This window comes from Ooceraea biroi, chromosome 1 (assembly GCF_003672135.1).
Source record: "Ooceraea biroi isolate clonal line C1 chromosome 1, Obir_v5.4, whole genome shotgun sequence".
NCBI lineage: Eukaryota > Metazoa > Arthropoda > Insecta > Hymenoptera > Formicidae > Ooceraea > Ooceraea biroi.
The window spans coordinates 1,256,343-1,275,912 of record NC_039506.1 but is presented as its reverse complement, the minus strand read 5'-3'; the positions used below and the strand labels follow the sequence as shown (position 1 = coordinate 1,275,912).

General features: G+C 40.1%; 1 pseudogene; it reads right to left on the bottom strand.

The window, feature by feature from the left end:
* Positions 1-92: 92 nt before the first annotated feature.
* On the bottom strand, positions 93-18,424 carry LOC113562618 (annotated as a pseudogene).
* Between the last annotated feature and the right edge of the window lie 1,146 nt (positions 18,425-19,570).

Genomic DNA, 19,570 nt, shown 5'->3' with positions numbered 1-19,570 from the left:
AACCAATTCATCGAACTGTAATTGTAGAACAATAACTTACATTGCACACATTGTCTCTAGTTCAACAAATAATACACAGAAATCGCAATATCTCTGTAGCATAAAGAAATATCTCGTTTTATTAGTCAATAGCTACTATAAAGATCAGCTAAATCGTCTTTAAATTATCTGCCGCTATAAACAGTAGAATCATTAACTGATTTATAAATATATATATATATATTACATATTAAAATATGAAGGTACGTAGATTACATATCATTTATCTCGAATTGTTTAATATTACTTTCATGAGAAAGGAATGATCATTAGCAATACATATGCTGCCTCATATACGAAATACACTTTAGGGAAAATACAGCCGTTCTAAATATCGCATTCGTTTTCGGTTTACTACGGTTCGTATATTTGTATTTTTCGCTGCTTTGGTTTCTTTCTTTCTTTTTTTTTCCTTTAGACCGGGAAACATTTTGAGTCGTTTATCGTTCTAAGATTACAACTTTGCTATGTTTGGACTATGTAAGAGCTTCAGTTTTAAACAACAACAATATTCGTGCGGAACTTTTTACCTTACCGTGTCGTAAAGTAGTACTTGACAAAACGATATATATATATAATTTTTATAAATAACATTCAATTAGCTTGTCACAACACACTAGCCATGCAAAAGGATACCGCATCGTTTGCACGGTCTGTATGTAAGAGTAGTATATCGTACAACAGCGATGAGAATTGCGTAGATTTCTTTTTAACAATTCGTGTTGTGTGTGTGTGTGTGTGTGTGTGTGTATATAATCAATAAATATCGGCTCTCTTAAATAACATAATTACACGGTTTATTAATTTCTCTTATCATCTCCCTCCATTTTTTTTAACCCTAATAAAGCGCTTGTACTACACAATCGCGTTCTGGCAGTTGACGGACTTTCATCGAACCATCCGCTCCGCATGAGAACAGTCGACCCGCGGAGTCCACGTGTAACTGGGTAACACCCTGGCGAGAAAATCATCATGTAATCATCATGTAGCTACTTCGTTTACTTCAACGAATCGCGGATCATCATACCTGTCCTATGTTCTTGAAGAAGCTGGACCGTGGATGCTCACCAGGAAATGAGTACAAGAGGGAATGGACGGTCAACCCCCATATCTACGAATAAAATATTCGATATCGTTTGTTATCGGCGAATGATGCATGTTGTAAACTTTTTTCAAACGCTTATAAAAACAAATCGTCGTACCTTAATGTCACCATCACCTGCTCCACTGACGAAAAATTCCTCGTGTGGATCAAGCGCTAAACACTTTATAGCCGATTCGTGCGCTTGGAACCTGTGCCTTTGTTGCCGCTGTCGCACATCGAATATGTTAATGTCACCCTTCTTGCCGCCGCTGATCAGCAATTGATGCTGCGGCGCCAGTATTAACGCACTCGCTCCTTGTTCATGACACATGAAGCCTGAAACATGAAATACCACTAATTCGATCACGATTACCAGAAGAAGGCCGATATCATCCGTTAGTAATCAAAATCATTTTTTGATATTCAGGGCCACTTCAACCAAACGCCGGTTAATTTAATCGTCGATTAACTTACAGGGCGATCAACATAAAAATCTCTAATAATATAATTCTCGTATAAATAATATAAGTTTTATGTTGATCGCCCTGTAAGTTAATCGACGATTAAATTAACCGGAGTTTGGTTGAAGTGGCCCTCATACCTTGTACAAGAGACTTGTTTTGTGGAAGCAGTGTGTCCCACAATGCTACATTCCGGCCTTCCGAGCCGTGACCTGCGGTGGCTACGAGACTGCACGCGCCGAGGAAGACAAAGTCCGAGGTCACTTTACTGTGGCATTGATACGTCTAAAATAGAGATTCGATAACGTCATCGTGAGCGAATGTATCGAGTGATACGTTCAATATTGAACAAGATTCTTACGAAGAATGGTCGAGCCGTTCCTTCGCGGCAGGCAACTTGAAATAGACTCAGATGACCATCGGAATCGGCCACGCCGAATTTGTTGCCGTGTTGAGAAAATCGCACGCGGGTCACTTTAGCGAAGGTTCCAGGCGCTCTTGGAGTAGCGACAGCTGTCTGGTGTCCCCATTCCCATAACGACACAGAGCCATCTTGTGATCCGGTTAAATCTGATGTCGACGATATGGAAAAAGAATAGAAACGTTATTACTTACTGAATCTTAGTACGCGATAATCAAACGAAGAAATATTCGAGATTGAGATATGTCAACTCAAAAAAAGATCTTTCCTTTGGCTACATTAAAATACATGATCATAAAAGTCTTGCATTAAAACATTTGATAGAAAAATACTCACAAAGCGGTAAAAGCGGATGTGAAGAAATTCTTCTAATTCCATCGATTTTGTGCTTCAGAATCTGTCGGAATAAATTCAGTCGATTAAATTGATTGAATCTGTGAGCGAAAAGATTTCAGATCGAGATATGTACATTTATATATTTTAGCAGAATTAAATACAGTTTTATAAAAACATTTAGCAATATTAGGAAATAATGTTGGGTATCATTTCGATGCAAGATAGGTTTAATAGAGCTGTATAATGAACATTTAACATGCGTTGAACATCGCAACAGGTTTCCGATTAAAATAATGTGCAATTAATATTCGGCTGAACTGCTTTTCACATCAGCTCACAGAACTAGCTGTTGTAATGTTTATCTTTATAGTAAGCGTTTTGTGGATGTTTAATTAATGTGTGAACATAAACATAAATGTGAATGCGAGGTTTAGACAATGAAACATTAATAAATCTTTGCATATTAAAATATTATGATTTTCGTAAGAAAAATATGAGAAGTATGATATTATCGAAAATTGAACATATTACCTGCGAGAGTTATATCTACAGTTAGTCAAATAAGATTGAAAAGTTTAAACATTAATACATGCACTGGATACCCACATTACAAACATGTTCACTTGATATTGATGTAATGTTCATGATAAGGACAGTGAGTTTCCACATAGCAAATTAGAAATAACATCTATAAAGAATCAGGGGAGCAAATAAAACACCATATTTGCTAATGTCATCGAAGATACGTCGATACTCTTGTAAAACCGTCGTATCGCACTATTGCATCGATAATATCGATAATATAAGCAAAGAAAAATACAAATCAATACATTGTGCATAATCGCTACGAACTCTTAGAAATGATAACGATAACGACTATGTATTTCTAAAAACAGGCCTTACGATTGAACTGTATAAGATCTTCTTGAAATTTATGATATCTGATTCGCAATATACGTAAAGAATCGTAAAAATGCAAAGTGATTTTTTAATGCAATTTGTACTTTTGAAATAATTCCGATGATACAAGTAACGATACATGACGTATCACCGCATATGAAATTTTCATATCAACCATTTGCATATTATAAATCAGATATCTGATGTTGCCGAAAAAAGTTAAACATGAAATTTGCACTAGAACTAGGGTCTGTTACATGTAAATCTCACCGGCTTTAACAAGTGTTTGCTCCTATCAGCAACAAATTGACAGAAACGCAGGTCGTGGGAGCCAGGAAAAGCAGGCATCCCCTTCATCTGAGCGAGCGAATGAGCCGCCAGTTCAGTGACGCAGACCGAGTTAGATGTTAGGCAAGCATTGAACAAGCAACATTGTCTCCGTCACCACTTGTGCTACCCTAACCCAGTACACCACATTTGCGGTTTACAAGACTTGTCTCGCCAATGCGTTTTCTCTTTATGATTATTAAAATGTATGTAACATATGTAATCGCTATTTATTCCAATTAGCAAACGCTAGATACAAATTTGTCTGATTGAAAGAAAGGTAATCACCTGTGTTGCAGGTTGTCGATAAGTGTTTCTTGTTCTTTCTTAATTTTAGATATTTAAAAATATAAATATACTTTCAACATTTGCCGCACAAGACGCGAACAAGCCTTGAATTTAACCGCAGCCTGATACGTGAGACACAGTGCACACTTTAGTCTCGATATATATCATGCAATGTGAATGATTCATTTATAGACATAGCTTTTTCCTGTCTGATGCGAGATGCTGCTCTTGTACTCGTATCATTTTGATTGTAATTACCCGAGTACCGTCTAATAATCCACAATATATATCATTTTCGAGTCACAAAGATGAAATAAAATGTTCTTACAAACAAAAACTCGTTACCTAGGTGAATGTCATACAAATGTACAATGTATATGCATTACAGGGATTTGATACACATAGGATTTTTAGAATATATACTGACAGTACACGTCTTGCGCTTAAATCACTATACCCTCATTATTAAAAACTTGTTAAAAGCTTCTCATAATTTCCTACGTTGGTGGGAAACTCTCGTTATTAGATGCTCAAAGCTTTTGTCGCTAATCTTGTAAGTATTACAAATATTTTGTCAGTTAGGATTAAGCTTCCTGCGTGTGAATTAATTATTTTCGTTAAATACTTCTAGTATGATAGTGATTAATTGTACATTTTTTACACTCACGCACGCACACATATTAAAACGATACATAGTGATATACACACTAAAAAAAGCAAATCATGTTTCTGCTCGTGGCATATAATGACAAAAAATAAAAAGAAAATATATATATATATAAATAAAATCAGTATAACACACAGGAAAAGTGAAATGCGTTTTGTTTTACTTAGCTTAAGACGAACTTAGCATTCAATGGGTATTGTATCGAATTACGAATGTAACGCGCAAATATATAGATAAAAATATATAGAAAAAAATAAAAAGTGAAGTAAATATTAGTTTTTTACACAAATGTATAATTTTAGTTATATTTACAAAATTAATTAATATACAAGATTAAATTTGTCATATGTTTGTTCATGGATTTTATTTATTGTAAATATAAAATCTATATACTTATGTACCTCCCATTGAAAACAAATAAGGAAAATCTTGAAAATAAGACGCGCGATTTTTGATATTATTACTATATAAATTATAATATAACGGAAACTCACCACGCTCGCGCCACGTCCACTTTGACTGGCTATACCTGAGTGAGGCTGAGGACTGTTCGTCTGAGGACTCTGTGCCAGCAACGGACGATCTGCTGCTGTCTGTAAATAGTAGTGCGTATAAGATAAAATGTATTATCATTATGCTAGTATGAAATATTGTTAGATGTTATACTTGTATGACTAAGAAACTGGTTGGCTGTACAGGTTCTGGATCAGGTTGCTTATTCAAGTTAATAATATCGAATTCACATTCATCTTCCAGCCACGATGGAAGTTCTAGGAGCAAGGAAATGTTCATTTCTTGCACTTCCCGTGGTGTAGCAAGGGCCATTAAACCTGGATTTACCTAGACGCACATACAAAGTTATCAATCATAATATTAGCTTACCAAACAAATATTATTTAGACAAAATATTTTATATTTACCACGATTTAATAAATTTAATGATCTGTTTTACAAATTTCATTGGTGATTACACATAATTATTATAGCTAAAAAAAAAAGAGTAAGAGCAAAAACCTGATTAAGACAGAAGGCACTGATGCTATCTTGTTCTTTGTGAATAATTCTAACTGGTTCTGGCAAGCTTGTAGTACCACTGTCACTACCCTTATCCTCTCCAGTTCCTCGATGTACACCGTCAACGATCGATTGGGCACTTTCAAGTATTGTTGACAGGGATCTTCGTTTGCCAAACACTGCGCGAATGAAAATATCTTGTACCAATTCCTGTCTAACTAGGTAACACCATAAGCGATTGGCAGGTGCTGCAGACGCCAATCGTGTGCTGAAATCATCAAAAACGTTCCTCTCTTCTGATCCTTATCTCATTTTAACGGAAAATGGCTTTGCATACTTACTTAAAGGGTGTGTTTCCTTTTTCCAATAAGGATCGATACTTATGAATCGCTGGCTTTCCAGGTGTAGGAGAAGGATCTGGTGCACAGCCAGGTATGTAAGTCGCTGCTGGTGGACCCTTAAGTTCCAATTCTTCGCGTAAGGAATCTTGCCACTGTGCAACAATGCCCAGTGTACCGTGGATTAGTGGACTACTTACAGGTAATTCTACAATAAAATTTATACGTATTTATTAATAGCATAAAATAAAAATTGAGAAAGTACAATGCGGAGGATAGGTTCTATAAAATCACGTAATACGAACCGCATAAATTTTATAAATATAGAAATATTTATAAATTTTAATTTTTATACATTTCTTTATTCTCAAAATATATCATCTCGCAAACGAAAATTACATTTTCCTATGAAGTTTTACTTTAAATTTGCTTCTTTTGCTTTGTCAAACTTTAGAAATTCTATAAATTATATTAAATATATTTTCTCGATTTTTAATACGAAAGTTGGTCCAAATAATCCGGCGCGACGTGTTACACAGTTCTTGTACTGGTTCATGTATCTCGATATGGCAGTTAACGTGTTAAGAGACAATTCATACCTTGCATTTCTATGCCGGCGACAGTCAGAAAATCTTGCAATTGTTGTTGTAGTATTTTAACTATTGCTAATCTCATAACGCTCCAACTGTACGAATTAGAATTGCTATGTTCTGTATTATCCTTTGGTTTGCTCTTTGGCTTTGTATTCGTATCGAATACGTCCTCCTCGTCGTCTGTAGAATCCAAGTCCGAGACCGCAGAATCAGAGGAATCATAATCAATTTCGTCCGCGTATTCGGTCTCTATGCGTGGCTGGAAGAATGATATACAGAGTTTTATTGGCCGTAAACTAGAGATGTAGTCTTTCCTTCATGAGAAGCCCGTAGATATCCAACCTTCATGAGAAAATAAGAAATCATGCTCATTTGGGGCGAAACAAATTGTTCTCTGTACGTAGGTTTATCTTCCTTCATATTCGGTTGTTGTCCCGTAAATGGCCCCAACAGCTTCATGTTAAGCTTGACGCGCTGTTTAGTCAATGACGTCATGGTGTTCCATACGCCGCTGGCGGTGCTTTGGATCTCGCTCGCTACGCTATCGCCCCGTTCGATGTTAGTCGTACTACCGCCCTACAAAGAGGCACAAAAATAAGAATAAGAAAATTCAGACATTTCGAATGCGAAACTCACGTTAAAAAATGCTCGTACCTGGCTACTAGTACTTGCTACGCGCAACAATTTCTTGACTCCACCGCCAAAGAGGCAGGACCATGTATTATTGTCAAAGTGTTGTCCTACTAGTCTGTACAAGATATGGCTATCGCAACTGGACAAAGCGTAGATAAAAAGGCTCATGTACGTCGCCACGAAAGCCTCGCAGAGCAAAATGTTCAGCTTCGGGGTGTCTTCGTCTTTCTCCCTAGCTAGCAATGCGCGCAAATTTGTGACTCCTGGCCACTTAGAAGGCGACGTAGTTATGCATACACCATCGTCTGTCGAATATCGTCGGTGATATCTGTTCGAGGCAACTAAATGGCCACCCGAGAACGTTTCCACTTCGGCAACAGCCGGGAAACTAAGAAACAATTAACATGTAAATTGCAGTGCATACAATAATTAATAAATTGACTTGACCACGAAACAAACATTGTGACTTACCTTTCCGGCTGATGATGTTTCATAACGAACGTATCCGAGTCACAGAGCGACTGATAAATACAAGCGCTAAGCGCCACCGCTAAGTCCCTCATAATAAATACTTCACAGTAGTGCGTGTTTCTATTAGGCATCGGCGGATTGCGCAGTTCTACCAATGTTTGCAGCATATCATGTGCGTGAGACTGCAAGGAATAAAGGAACATAATGTAATAAATATCGAAACTAATAAAAAAAAGGTGGAAGTTTTCTGACAAACCTGCAAGTGTCGAACCGGATCAGCCACGACGGTCTTATTGCAAGCAACACTGGCGCTTAACAGAGGTAACGTAGTGGGGAAAGGAAGGGGACTGAGCAATTGTTGTTGAGTCTTCTCCTGTTGCAATTCCTGTAGCAAAAGCACCAATTCCATTCTTACTGATGCTAGGCCTCCACCCGATGCACCATGCAACGAACAGTATGATAACAGTGTCCTCAATAACGTTTCGTTAGCTGAAAGTTATAAAATATTTATTAATTTTGTTGTACACACAGTTGTTTACATAAAAAATTAATAATATAAATTTAATATAATTCACCTTTCAGCCATTTCTTTCTTTTAGCAGCTCTCTGTACTTTAGCTTCAAAGTCCAATTTTTCTGCCACTAGTATCTGATGTAATGTTGGTTGCTCACCAGGTTTGTATGGAGGAACATCATCAACCATACCACCTTCATCTAAAACAGTTATTTTTCTATTATGATAAATTCTTAATATTAAGAATTTATATATTCTAATTTTCAAAATCTTTACTATACATTACACAATAGTTATGTATGAAAAATAAAAAAAAAGATTACACTCTGATGCGTTGTTCACATCTCCATCTGCGTTAGTGCTATAGCTGCAAAGCTGTCTCAGTGCATCAACCTCTCGCTCCAACCACACATACAATTGATATCGCAATTGACCACCGTCCACCTCAAAACCTGTTGCTAACGTAGACAGTTCCTCCATTAAGATCTTCAAGCAAGCAACGAATTTCAATTGCTGTGCCATAATGTCCAATTGACCAGCTGACTTTGCCGCGTCTTCTAAAATTTTGATCATTTCCATTAACTGCACAATTAAATTACAAAAACAAATTAAATCGAATAAAATTTGCAGTAAGAAACAGGTTCTTACTGTTATCATCCTCTGTTTTATGCTCTATTTTATCCTCTTTTTTCTTGTCGAGTTTCATGCTCATGGGAGGACTATCGATGTCCTCGCTTTCGCCCACTTCATCATCGTCCCAGTTTAATTCTAGTTTATCCTCTTCCATGCGCTTAGTACTCTGAGACCAGTCAAATGACGGCGTACCCCAATCTACAGCGGTGGCTGTTTCTGCAAATATTTTGTAATTTTAATAAACTCTTAACATACTTCGTTTAAAACGCTTCTATATATACCTTTATTGTCGTTTATTCCATTTGATGTATTTCCCCAGTTAATAATACCGGTATCTATTTGAGTATCCTGAGCTTTGGACTTATTTGGACTGCTTAGTAAGCCTGGTGAAATAGAAAGTTCCGAATTTACAACTTATTCATGTCAAGCATGTAAACCTATCAACATATACATTCACATTCACTCACTAGGAGAATCCTCGCCATTTGTATCCATTACTTTATTTGGTAGTTTGGACAAAACCTCAAGAGCGAGAGCTGGACAGCCAGCCTTAAAGTGTGCGTGTGCTGTTGTAAAGTACAGCTGCCTTTCCAACGGAGTAATGGTGTCTTCTAACATTAATTGTTTGTCTGGTTGACTCTTCGTCTCCGTGCCGTAACTGAAGCCCGATATCACTACTGAATGTCCCTTCTTCTTATCTTGCGCGGTGACCGCAATGTATTGTCTGATTAGTAATGGATGTGTACGAAGATAAACGTAGAAATTGAAAACATTTGGATTCGCTGAAAATAAAAAGATGAAAAATAAAACTTTTATCAGAGCATTCCATGCACGCAAAAATGTGCAACGGATCGACTACTTACCCGTCGTTCCCTCCGGTTTGTCAGACTCATCGTTATATTGTGGATGCATGTGACCGACATTGGTCAGAAGTAAAGTGTTAAGCGAACCGGAATGATCCTTTAAAATCCATAGGGCCATACTACGCAAGAAAGGATCAGGATGTACCTTGCTCATATCTTGATTTTGTCCATCTTTGTCGCAGCCTAGGATCTCCTCGTACAACAATCTTCTCATGTTAGGCGACGACGTATCGTTTTCGTAAAGCCGGGCTATTACCATCGCGAGCTGAATGTCGTTAAGTTTACTCAAGCACACATCGATAGCGTCCTTTAGCGCACCAGCTAGCAAAAAGAACGCCGCCGCATGTTCAAATCGTTGCTTTCCAAGCAGAGCGAAAGCATTCTTCAGAGCCGCCTTCCTCCACCGGTTTTCGGCGAAATTATTTGAGAAAAAGGTCGTCATCCTGTCGTCCCGTTTATTTCTAAACAGACCCCATACTAAATTCTTCTTTTTCATCGCTAAGTAATAGATTGCCGCGTCTAAAGGATCCTGCTTATGCTGGAAAGCAGCTTTCGCTATTTTTTCTACGCATTTTTTAAGCACCGTATTACTCTTGATCCACCAGCCCACGCCGAGTTCCTTCAGCACGGACCACTTTGGTTGACCTTTGGCATAAGAAGGTATTAATCCCAGCAACTCTTCCTCAGATTCGGAATGGAACGCCCACACGAGATTGTTCGATGCTATACCCTGTTTCTGAAATTGCGCTCTTTGCGCCAGCGGCAGACAGCGTATCAGATAATTATAGTGCTTCATTGCCAACAGGAATCTGAGGCCGCAGTCATCCAACGAATCGGTAGAGACAGTTTCGCCGTCCGGAATACCCGTTAGATTCTCTTTGGCGATCGCGTTTTTTGCCGCGTCAATTGCGAATCTTTCTGCGAAATCGACGTTGCACGTCGACACGGTGTCCGCCAGGGCGAGCAGATGCATCTGATCGAGACTAGACAATCCTGGGAGATGAGTGTGAGTCAAGAGACGCGACAACAGTCTGCCCTGCCTAGGACCGAAGTGGGATATTCCTTGCCTTTCTGGCACCGAAGATCGTCTATCCTTTTGCCGCGAACGCTCATAATCCTCGTCTAACATATCGTCCAACGATTCTCCCTCGTCCACATTACTGTCGAATAATTCGTTGTAATCGTGCTTGTCCTCGTTCTGCTGATGGGGCAGATTGGTTTCTTTATCGGCCATCAGTAGGGTCCACAATGGAAGCGGGGAGATGGACGTGATCTCTGCGTAATCCAGCGTCAATTCCTCCGGGATTTGCGTAGTTGAGCCCCTTGGTTCGAGCGGCGACGTTGTGCCCACGTAACTTACCGACATTGTCCTCGATCGTGACCATCCACTGCGCTGTTTCACTAGGTTTTCATCATCCGCCCGTAGGGAACAGGAGCTGCCTATACATCGCACCAAATGCGCCAATATAGCCTTCACCCATCTGATCTTCCCTGAGTTTAGCAGCTCCATCAACTGCTTGGGATGATACTGTGGCAAAACCGGGCAAGCTATCCGTGATGCCTCGAACAATCCGTAATCCGGCATGTAGTCGAAACTCAAGTTTTCAGTTTGTATACCGCGTTTCTTCTTAGCGTCCAACATCGTCAGATTGATGCTGCTAACGCGCGACAGATGCGGCATGGAAGACACATTCGCCAATCGCCGTTGAGACGTCTCGTGTGCTAATGTGCGCAGATCCTCGTCGCGTAAGTTGCGACTCGCCTGAAACTCATCGGACTCTTGATGCTGCAGATTCGAGTGGAAGCAATCGTTCTTCGGATTCGGCTTCCACTGCGAGTACACGTGCATCTCGGAATCCATGCCTACAACCAGGATGCCATCGCGTACCCAGGATATCTGCATAGGCAGGGGTGGTAGGCCGTCCGCCGTCATCAGTTCGATCTTGCGCAACTTCATCCACCGAATCTCATCAACGAATTGTGGTTGAGCCAGTGATGAGGTCTTTCTCAATATCGGTCTATTGTTACTCTGAGATTCCTTCATTGCCTTCATATTAGCTTGCGCCAAATCCGAACATACAGGAGTGAATAGCATGATCTTGGACCCGACGCCCACGGTCAAAATATGCGAACCATCTTCTTTCGAGACCCAATCAAGCTGTACCAGATGCTTCTGCGTGAGCGGACATGTGTTACCATTCTCTATGATCGACTTGCGTAAAGATTGCAGAGTACTGAACGACGGAACTGCTAATAAGCCAGCGTTCGCTTTCGTTGAATCGCCGTTTTCCCCGTTTCTCGAGGACCGTATATCCTCGTGGCTGAGAGTCTGCAACACCTGAGTGAGCCGCTGTTTCTTTTGCAAAAATCTACTGTCGTACAAATAACTGAGATCCAGATGCTGATCGACTGGTATTCTCGGTAGATGGATATTTTTCAGGTGGATCGTGTCCTCGAGGATCCACTCGCTGCCGCCCGTGCTCTCGCACTCGTATATGGCGACACAGAGGTTCACGTAGCGCGAATCCGGATCGTTTTTCGTAGGACGCGTAAACGACTTTCCATACTTGTAAGCGCAGGCGATGCGCCCACTGTAGGCCGCGCTTATGTTCAACGGCTGGCCGGTGATGTCGATAGTGGATTCCTGATCTTTCCTCGTCATCTCCCATTCGCACCCACTCTTAATCTAGCTTGTCGTCCGGCTTCTTTGTACTTTACACTTCCAAAAGCGCACTGCTGTCGCTGCACGCTGTTACAATAATGTATGGCGCAAAACAGGCGGATAAATCGACGAGCTACTCAAAGTCCCGCAGCAGGTGCGGCATGAATACCTCAACTCCGTCAGGTAACGGCAATTCCTGCGTGCAAACTTTCGTAGTGGTGATAAGAACATGACTCTGATGGCGACGGGGGAGAAATGTCGGAATCGAAATCGGCCTGGCTTTCACGTCGACTCCGACCGCCAGTCTGGACTAGTTCTACGTGATCGTCTGCCTTCGTGCCCAGTCTACCAGGTGTACCTTCGTCGTCCTCGTCCTGGACCAAATGGGAATCCGGTTACGTACATCATCGAACCCGATAAGCCAGTACTTTCCGGTTGCGACGCTATCACCAGTCGCCACATATGCACGGTAGTGCCCTGTTGCGTACGTTCGAGAACCACTATGTAGAACGGCTCCTCGAAGATCGCCGACTGTTGTAAATCCACCATGGCATCTAATGTCGATTCCATCAGCCCCAAATCGTTGGACGACGTGTCGACGCCAGGTAGCTTCTCATCGTTTCTCTCACCGGTGATCAGTTGTTCTTGAAAGACATGAAGAAACTGCGTGTTCTGCCAATCGTGCGTGGCGTCGGCAATAGCGTCCAGCTGTATAACGCATCCCGGTCTTGCGGTCGACTGTTGTGACACTATTTTTATTCTGTCGTGGATGGAGTGCCTGATGCCGTCGTCCGACACATGTCCGTCGAAAGACTGGCCATCGAATCCATCATTCTACTTCTCTTTCGCTGATCGATACTTTCCGCCAGTAACGTTCTGCATCGATGACAGCCTGGTAGACCCTTAGGCACTCCCCCGTCGCTGGCTACGAAGCAGGCACTGGCGAGTTAGACAAGTTTCCCAGTGTCTGCTCGCAATAATGTCGGGATCCAAGCTACATTACTGAATGCCGATATTTCGGGCGAGTTGATACGCGCCAATTCGGAAACTCCGCCGCTCTTTGACAGAGGTCCCACGGCGTCTACTCGCCACAATATCAATTCGCTGCAAAAGCCAGTAGGCGACATGATGTCTTTACCCTTACAGGTATCGTGTTTGCTGCCGCTCACGGTCTCGATAGACTCTGAGGACTGTGTACCGGAAAATTCCGGTATGTTATGATGGGAGGTCGTTACGAGCAGAGCAGAACGGGATGACAAGTGATATCGTTCACGCGGAAACGGTGCCCGAACCCTGCACGCGTGGCCTATGCTCAGAAACTTGTGAGAATTTCGTTTATCCGCGAACGTCAACTGCCATAAATTCAGAGTGCCATTGGAGTGCTTCGACACCATCGAAACAATCGGACTAGGATGAGCCAACAGATCTGCATCCTGCCCATTTTTATTGCTCTCTAATGCGCTGCCTTCAGTTTTCGTTTGATTCTGATCGTTCGCGTTCTCCAGATTTTTCAATAATTCCTGACCCGTCTTCGAAGTCAGAGTGGATTGCTCCTCATCTTGTTCTATAAGACTAGGTAAAGGCGTTGCGACTTCGCTGGGATCGGCCGGCTCGACGACGATTTCGCGACTTCGCGGATATTCAGCAAGGGCCCACCGGTGTTGTGAGAGTACATCGACACATTGTGACTCATTGTTGACGCATCGCCGAGCGGGAACGCGTTCGGAATACGAGTGGAAAATGAGATTTGCGCTTGTCGGAGGATCCGGATGATATTCGTCCAGCCATTCAATGTGCCAGATCAAAAAACTGCCGTCTATCGGATGTATCGAGAATAGCAAGTCCGGATTATGATGCCAATCGCGTAACAGCGTTTCTATTTTCGTATCCAGTGAGTCTGGTGCATGGTTCATGGTGGACGTTGCATCTGTTGCTATGGAATTGATGGAAGTTGTATTGCTGCAACACAGGGAATTATAATGTGAAAATCTTCATTTTTTTTAATAAAAAAATTTTTTCAATAATTAATCACGTATCGATATGATAGTTGGCGTGCAGAAGGAATAGCTTGCAGATTTACCTAAGACTTGGATGAGAATGCACGCTGTGTACCAGACTGTGATGAGATGAGGTAGTATGTGCGGTGTGATGTTCATCACTACTGTGATCTTCTTGGCTCATTGATCGTCCACCGACGACTTGCTTTTGGGCTTGCGTTTGCAGCCGAACTCCCTTTTCTGAAGAGCACATTATTATTATTATTAATTCTTTTCTTTAATTCTTAGAGTAAAACACGCAATGATTCGTGTAAATTCAACACTCACTCGTACACTCATCCTCGGAATCATGTTCCACGTGTTCAGCATCCTGGTGCTGTAAACCTTCCTCCTTCTCCACTACCTTACGCGTTAACTCCTGCAATATGTTCTCGGCTTGCATGGTGAAGTGCATTTCTTTATTATTTAGCCAGTGTAAGATAAAATTCGGTTCTCTTTCAGGATCTCCGGTAATTAGGCTTGGTACTAGCGGTATATCTATAACATGAACGTATACTATCCACTGACGATTACCAATATTTCAGTAATATTAAAAGAAAAATGCGATGCTAATGTAAATAAAAACAAAAACTTTATACGCTACTTCATGCGTCATAGAATGCATTAAATACTGTACCAGTTTCTGCATTGATGCTAGCTGCTAAGTGAAAATGCATTCCCGGATAATGACCAGAGGTTTGATAATTATTATGAAAATCATGTACAGAATACGTAGATGGGAGAGTTGGTAGAGTCGGTGCCAGCGTATGTCCAGCTTGATGTTGCTGCTTGGCATGTCGTCGAATATGAAAACACGTTCTACAAACAGAGACTTTATGTATCATTCTATATTTCACGAGACTCTTTGACAAGTATCAGAAAAGTAGAAGATAAATTAAGTGCAGATAAGACATATATATATATATATATTTTTTTTTTCATACTTCATGTGCTTGAGACGTTGCATAAATCGGTGCTTGTGCATGTTATGATGACGATGTTTTCCATGATGACCATGCCTATCGGAACCTTCAAACTGGCTCATATTAGCTAAACCTTCGATCTCGGGAGGTATCGTCTCTGCCCACACTCGGCAGATATTGTCACGACACGAGGTGACCAGCATATTGGATACGGAGCCTCTAATTTATGACAAAGGAAAATGATTTATTCATAAAATAAATATCATTTCTTTCTTCCATATATATATACACATACACATACATGTAGTATATATGTATATAACGATTATTGCATAATTGTTTTGTTATAATATAGAAAAAAATAGTACTTTTAAAATTAAAAGAAAGTTTCATTATATAGCGCATAATACTTTTTTTTTTATTCTGATTCTGTCATCAAGAAGAAATTATATTAATGTGTTACTTACTTCGGCATGTATTTACTTGTCTTGCGCCAGGAGAGATGAGTTACTGCACGTGGGTGTGCAACATAAACGAAACTATAATTGTCGTTACTCACGGACTGACAGAAATTTGTATGATCTATACTTCTTGCTGGAAATACTAGAAGCAAAAAAATAAGCTTTGATAATGACTAGCCACGAATATAGAAAAGCGATTAGTTTATCTATCTGAATTGACCGACACGTACATTGTTTATTCTCGAACCATATTTTAACCAATCTATCATTCATTCCTGTTGTTGCGAATAGAGTACCATCAGGACTGAAACTCATAAGATGGACTGGTGTGGCCGTACGACATTTCCATACACAGTTCCATCCGCCTGGATCATTGGATGTGTCTCCAGGTCCGGGGCTCTCAGCTTCTCCTCCAATCGAAAACGTTACCGTACCAGCTGTGAAGAAGCAAATTTATGTATTAACATGCATCACAGTTTTTTTAGATACAACAAAATGCATATATCTGGAACATGGAATGAAAGAAGCTTGTACTTAATGCCCAAGTAAATTAGAGATGCGAGAAATGTTCTATGCTCATTCTCTATTTGTAGAAAATCTCCGTGTTTTAGAATAAAATAACATGTCCTCATATTATGTAATAGCAAATTGCGTGACTTGAAATGTCAAATGTAGCAAGCATAAAAATAACTAAGCGTTGGTATCAATATATTGATATTATTACTTGCAGCTATTATATGTAAAATAAAGCAAAAATTAAGCAAAAATTGTAGCAATATCAAATACAAGCACAACATTATTACGGATGATTTATGAATATTTTGAAGAATTTTATCATGTTTCTTAAAGCAACACATTTGTTTTAAAAGACACTCTATTGAGCAAAGTATGCAGATGATTGCCTTTCAGAATAAATTACAATGCAGTGCAAAGCTTTTAGCATGCAAATAACATCAACCACTATACGTTCATTCTCAAAAGGAATGAACTCACGATCCTGAGAAGTGTTTGCCGTAACATTATGATTGCTTCCAGTAGTGCTTGCTTCTTCTGTTTGTAATGTTTTTGGTTTTGTAGCTGTAGGTAATATTGCTGCATCAAGTAACGAGAAAATGATAATTCTAATATTTCGAACTGACACGAGAGGTTAAATGTACGCACATTAAAACATATAAGGTTGAGATGTATAAAGATGAAGAGAAATCTTGTATGTCACATTAATGGAACTTCACTTTTATCATAAACTATCATTTTAGTACAAATTGAAAATAATTTCCCATAATTACGCAAGATTTAGTTGACATGTGTATTTACACGTCTTAATGAAATATAAAAACCATGAAGAAATAAACCTACCGTGCTCTTCTTGAAACGGCATGATATTTTGATGCCACAATTGTAACAACTCGCCACCTGTTAACAGTCTTGTGCCTTCTAAATTCCATGACAGAGAGGTGATGTTTGATTCTGTTTGCAGACTTCCTGTTTGAACCCATCTGTATTCCAATTGCTATAAAATTAAGAAATTATTCTTTAACATTAAAGAACCACCAAAAGTTGGAAAAAGTAATAAAAACATTTTTTTAAACAAAATATAGGTCTAACAATATATAGGCAAAAATTAATACAAACATGTGAGCAAGTGCTGTGTATAAGCGGCGTTGGTTCAAATATGCAAACTTGATTTTCATAAGCAGCAGCTATCTTTCCTGTGTCGGTACTGCAGTCCAGACAACTGATTCTAATATAGTTGTGTACAGCTCCAGGGATTATCTGAACTCGTTCAAAATTGTTGGCCAAAATCACAATATTACAGCCAGCAGCATACGCCTACATGAAATATGTATAACATTTGTCACAAACAATTGGTTCTCAATCTGTGCTCCCAAATTAATTGGATTAGATGTTAATTTTGTTTTTTCATCAATCTCATTAATAGCTTGTATCTTAAAAATCCAAGTTTCTTAATAGCCTAATGGTTACGTATCAACAAAAGATTGGCACATTAATATGCAACATACATCGCGAGTACAACATACGAAATATTAAAAGAATAAATGTGTATATATATATATATATATATTATATATATAGCGTTTCGTGAAGGAAGTCGCGGCCTCAAGGGTAAGCGGAGGCCCGCGCCGTTAGCGCGAGTCAACGCCTTAATCCAAGTGTCATCCGATCAGCTGACTTCCATAATGCGAGGATACCGACTAGTTGGTCGTGCGTGAAATTCTACGAAACATCATCCGGCGGCGGTTGCTGGTCGCTGATCGCGCCGCGCCGCGCCGCGTCGACCGTGACGATTGTCACGGCGTGGACGAAGACTCACCGTGAAGGAGATTCCCTCGACGGAGCCGACGGCGTAGCAGCGATCGCCCGCATTGCAGGCGCCGCTCAGTATCTGATGACAATTCATGTTCGCCCGGTGACGTACGTACGCTTACGATGACGTTAGATCATCGTACGGCGTGATCCGCCGCTCGCGACAGAGTACACAGTCGAATCCTCGTGCAGGCACCACCGATGTCGACTGATCCGTCGTTCAATTTGACTCAGCGAGCTCGACAATCCCGGAAGAACGTCTCGAGGTTGACGCGACACGACGAGCGGACGACCGCGGCGCGGCCATCTTTAAATCGGGCCCCTCAAGAGCGGCGTTGCCACATTTCTCACCGCGCAGTGGCTGGCTAACTGGCTGATCAAAGCGCGACCGGCTACTGGCTGCGGGGACGATACGTCATTGACTGGCTGGCCTAAAGGCGGTTTCCGCAGCGCCGAATCGCGCCCCCGCGACGTCGACAGCCGCGCGCGCATTCTCGTCGCGCGAATTCTTGTATCGATATCTCGGGAGTGCCACGGCCGAAGGTGACGACGTTTACGTCGTCGCGCGATCGAGTTACGATGAAGGACCAATGAAGATCGTGCGACGATAAAGAGAAAATTGAACAATTTTTCAAGAGATTCGGTTTGTCTTGTCACATACGTGACCTTGGATTTAACTTGTTCGGCTTTCTCGTTTTAAAATGAGTTTCTCAACATTTAAATTTAAATTTACGATACAAGGGATTTTACAATTTACATCATTTATTTTGTTTGTATAACAACATCCTTTCGCTATTAAAACTGGAAAATCTTGAATGAAACCTGCATTTCACTCAAAACTGTACATGTATGCAATTTGTCTCATTTTAAATGTTATTGCACAATTTGCATATAAAATATGTTACTCTGTTTTCGTCAGGTTTATTAAATCTAATATAAAATCATGATGGTTTTACAGCAAAAATAATCAGCAATGCCAACATTCAATATTTATATAATATTTATTTAATAGTTATTTTTATATTGGATAGAAAATAAAGATAGACCTCTACAGACATTATACAGGTCTTGCGCTTTAAACAGGGCGAATGGATAACGCACGTGCGCAACATGTACGTATTATATCGTAACGTCGTCACGTAAAAGAAGAAAGATGCACATTAGCTGTAATCGAGCGATGCGCTTCTTCAGAGGAAAATTATTCAGCGTACGATCATATCGATCTTCTGCTATTAAACACGTCCGCGTTATATTTAGCAGTCTTTCCGAACCGCTTCTTACTATAAAGCCGAAAGTCCATTTGAAGTGCATCGCGACACGTGTTCTTCTTTCACCGGATCCGGCGTGACTTTGAAGAAATTGAACTTTTCAACAAGGTAACAAAGGATTTGCGATGTTACATAAATAAGGGAAATCGACAAATAATTCGCGCAGGATTATTTCGTTTGATCAAAGATAATTGTAAATAATATAATAATATATATAATTATAATAATATAATTATAATATAATATAATAAGATAATAATTATTATAATAAGATAATTGTAAATTGTAAAGATAATTGTAAAGGGCTGAGACGC